The sequence below is a fragment of the Myotis davidii genome, unplaced genomic scaffold (genome assembly GCF_000327345.1).
Source record: "Myotis davidii unplaced genomic scaffold, ASM32734v1 scaffold208, whole genome shotgun sequence".
Classification (NCBI taxonomy): domain Eukaryota; kingdom Metazoa; phylum Chordata; class Mammalia; order Chiroptera; family Vespertilionidae; genus Myotis; species Myotis davidii.
In genome coordinates, this window is record NW_006299706.1 from 32,159 (window position 1) to 35,946 (window position 3,788).

At 57.1% G+C, this 3,788-nt stretch overlaps 1 long non-coding RNA gene and 1 other non-coding gene across 3 annotated transcripts in view; both read right to left on the reverse strand.

The window, feature by feature from the left end:
• Positions 1–580: 580 nt before the first annotated feature.
• TRNAN-GUU lies at positions 581–654 on the reverse strand. Its single transcript has one exon. It is a non-coding gene; the product is annotated as a tRNA-Asn (tRNA).
• Positions 655–3,246: 2,592 nt separating this feature from the next.
• Positions 3,247–3,788, reverse strand: part of LOC107184977 — a 3,680-nt gene continuing 3,138 nt past the window's right edge. For both annotated transcript variants that reach the window (XR_001515895.1, XR_001515894.1), the window contains one exon: positions 3,247–3,589. This is a non-coding gene — a long non-coding RNA (uncharacterized LOC107184977). The remainder of the gene's footprint in view (positions 3,590–3,788) is intronic.

Sequence of the window (3,788 nt, forward strand, 5' to 3'; positions counted from 1 at the left end):
TCACGTGAACTCAGTTCATTTCAGAAAGCATGGTTGGGGCCTGTGTTGAACGTTCAATATTTTCAAACAGACAACTGCCTGGAGACGTCAGCCTTTGCTAAGGTGCCTGCTGAAGCGTGAAAGTGTGATTAAAGTGTTAAACTTGAATGGAATCGAACCAAATAAGCGACCACAGCAGGAACCGGAGGACACCAAAGAAGAGACAAAAGAGCTTGACCTGTGCGCACGGGTCGGCCACATCGGCGCAGAGGGGAGGGAGGGCGTGGAGAGCGGTTTCTGGGTCGCTGGTCCGGACCGGAGAGCACCGACGGGCCCTCGCGGCGCGGGTCCAAAGCCTGGGAGAGGCGGTGTCCACACCGCTAGGGGAGGGGGTCTGGTGGAGAGGGGGGCAGAGATGCCTGGGACTCAGACGCAATATTTGTAACCCCACAATGACGGACACAATTTAATTTAAAAAAACCTTGGCTGCGGATCTCCTGTTGTGCAAGAGACACAGAAGACAAACGGCTTCTATCGGGTAATGGGTGAGCGAGAAGGTGTGGAGGGCAGCCAGCAAGGCCTAATTTAAGAATAACAAAGGCGTCCCTGGGTGGGCTCGAACCACCAACCTTTCGGTTAACAGCCGAACGCGCTAACCGATTGCGCCACAGAGACCCACGGGAACAGCCGGCCTCAAGGCACCATAGAGCAAACAGACTCTCCGACTCCGCTACCGGGAGCCGCCCCTGCTCCGGGCCCGATGCCGTGCAGAGTCTAAAACCTCCGAGGGCGTGGCAGGTGGAGCCCGGCCTTGCTCCGCTTCTGCTTCAGATGCCAGCGCCCCGGGGCGCCCGGCGGGAAGGAACCCAGACCACAGGGCGAGGGGAGCTCACCGTGAAGAGCGGGAAAGACAGAATCCCGGTGGCACTTCAGTTCCTGTTCCCAACTGTACTCGTGTCCTTTCTGCACTTTGCTTAGTGTGTTGTGCTGTTTCTTATCTCATTAACCGGATTCTATTCTGAAATATTTTGAAATATAGTCGCGAACTTTTCTCACTTATTTGTGGCTTTCCCCCTGTACAGCCAGAATCACCATCCATTGCCAGGGCTGCTGAGATGCAGAAAGAGCCGTGCTGGCTTCTGACTTCCAAAATAAGCTCCCAAAGCTACTTTCAGAGTCAACTGATGTGAATGAAGCTTTTTTTTTTTTGAGATTTTTTTTAAGGAGGAAAATATTTTCTTAGGAATAAAAAAATCAAGGACCTGAAGAAGGTCAGATGGATAAAAAAAGAAAGGAAAACTTTCATAACTTTTTTTATGTTAACAAAAACTTAAGTCCATATAAATAGATTTACGAAATAATCGATAAAACATTTTGTTATTTAATATATCCGTGTCTCCGCTTCTCCAAATTGAGATAATAATAAGAGTGACCACATGTTGTTTTTTTGTTACTATTAAATGAGTCGAACTATTTAAAGTGCTTACAACAGTGCCTCCCAACTCGGTCTGTTGGGAAGACATGGAGGTGACAGGACATGGCCCCTGGCTTGGTGGAGGACAGACAGCAGCCCCACCGCGGTGCAGCAGGACACACACCTCCACGGGGAGTTCAGGCCCCAGGGGGGCGGGGGGGCAGGAAGGTCCAGAGGGAAATGGGTGGGGGCCCAGCTGAGTCCCAAAAGGCAAGTGTTGGCAGACGGGCAAGTGTGGAAGGGATGGTGATGGCGCCCCATTTACAGGAAAGAGCTCCTTCCTGTGTGTGTGTCCTTGTCCGAACAGATCCGAGCAGGCCCCGCCCAGGTTGACGAAATCAGGGCCGGAGGAAGGCGAGGAGGATGGGGCTGAGATGCCCCCTTAGTACTCAATGGCCTGTGAAACGCAACTCGGTTCAGATGAAACGGGCAGGAAGCATCCCCCCTGGGCCCGGGGAAGGACGGCCTGCGTCTCTGGACGTGAGGACGAGGCCCACGGGGATTCCAAGCAGGTTCCTGTATTCCTCCCTCCAACACGGACCACCCGCTGTGTGCTGACACTGGCCCCGTGGGAAGGGTGGCCCCTGGCTTGGTGGAGGACAGACACCACGGGGAATGGGTGGGGGCCCAGCTGAGTCCCAAAAGGCAAGTGTTGGCAGACGGGCAAGTGTGGAAGGGATGGCGACGGGGCCCCACCAGGGAGCAGCAGGGCAAAACCCCCCTTCAGAGCTTGGCTGACCAGACACAAGGGTCCCCGCTCAACCTGCAGGGTGCTTCTGCCCTTTGTGATACACAGACCCAGCTGGGAGAGAGCCAGCCAAGGCCCTTAAATGACACCCCCCCCCTCCCCAATCATCTGCACGGGGGAGCAATGAGGATGACGGCCCATCATTCTCTTAAAACTCATGGTTTCTACCACAGTAACTTTAGGGCGTGGCTTCCCAGACAATCCTCAGAGAAGAAACCCACCAAGATGAGCCTCGCAGGGCCCGAGGCAGAGGAGACCCTCCCAGAGAGACCCTGCGTCCGATTCCTGCGCTCTCAGAGAGAGAGAGAAACACAGACAGGGCAGGGCGGGGCTCAGCTGGGAGGGGTCAGGGGTCAGGGAGGACTGGGATCCGTGAGTCACCAGCAGCCCTGAGCTGGAGTGACACGACATCTATCGTCATTTTTTATTAGTAAAACCAGACCCAGCCCTCTTTCCTCCAGGAAGACTTCCCTGATTGACAGTCACCCAAGTGCCACTCATCGCTCTTCCCCTAACAGGCTGGATTGTTGGCTCTACCCTGGTCCCCGTCTGACTCAGCGGCACAAAACCCACCTCACTGTCCACCTCCCAGACTGGCCCTGACCGCCCCACCCCAGGCAATTGCCAGCATCATCTTCCCACCGTCCTGGCCCCTTCCCAGGCGCTCCCTTTGCTCACTGATCCTTGGGGCTCTCATCCAGAGACAGAGACCTTCAAGCCAGGGTCCATGTCGAGGTGCCTGTGCCCTCCTGTCCTGTCCCCCCATGTAGGTGCCTGAAGGAGTGACCAGCATCTCGTGTCAGAGGGTCAGCTCCCCAAAGAGAAGACCCCTCTCTCTCAGACAGAGGCTGAGAGCAGGGGCTGCCTCCCCCCTCAGACAGGGGCTCCTGGGGGCAGGGGCTGCTTCCCCCTCAGACAGGGGCTCCTGGGGGCAGGGGATCTCTCTCTCTCACCTAAAATAGATGACCTCCTATTTGGGGATCCAAACCTCCCCTCCTGGACCCATCGCTGACGCCCTAACCACGAAGAGAGGGACACCAGAAACTGCTGGGAAGTTGCTTTATTCTCTTCCCTCCCAGGTGTCCTTCCACACCCATGCACATGCGTGCGCACACACACGGGCACACGCAGACACGCGTGGCAGAGCTCCACTCGGCCGCCTGGCTGGGTCACGTGGCTCCTGGGGCAGGCCTGGGGGCTGTCCACTTCCTCTAGTAGAGGCTGTGCTGGGCACAGTAGTGGGCGCACAGCTGCCGGTGGTACTGCAGGTGGTAGTCCCTCAGCAGCTGGCCCAGGACGTACAGGAACTCGTCAAAGCAGATCTGGTTGTCCTTGTCCTTGTCCGCTGCCCGGAACAGCTCGGTGACGAAGTACGGCTTCTCCCGGCCCTGAGGAGGGGCGGAGGGTCAGCCAGCCCCCAGGCACTCGGCCCTGGCAGATGGTCCGGCTCCACCGCCCGCTGGCGAGGAGCCACCGCAGGGAAACAGAGTGTGGCCCTGCCTGCTGGGGGCTGGCGGGAAACAGCTCCTCGCTCACTCGGTGGCTAGGACACTGCGCGGCAGAATCAGGCAGAAGGGACACGAGGAG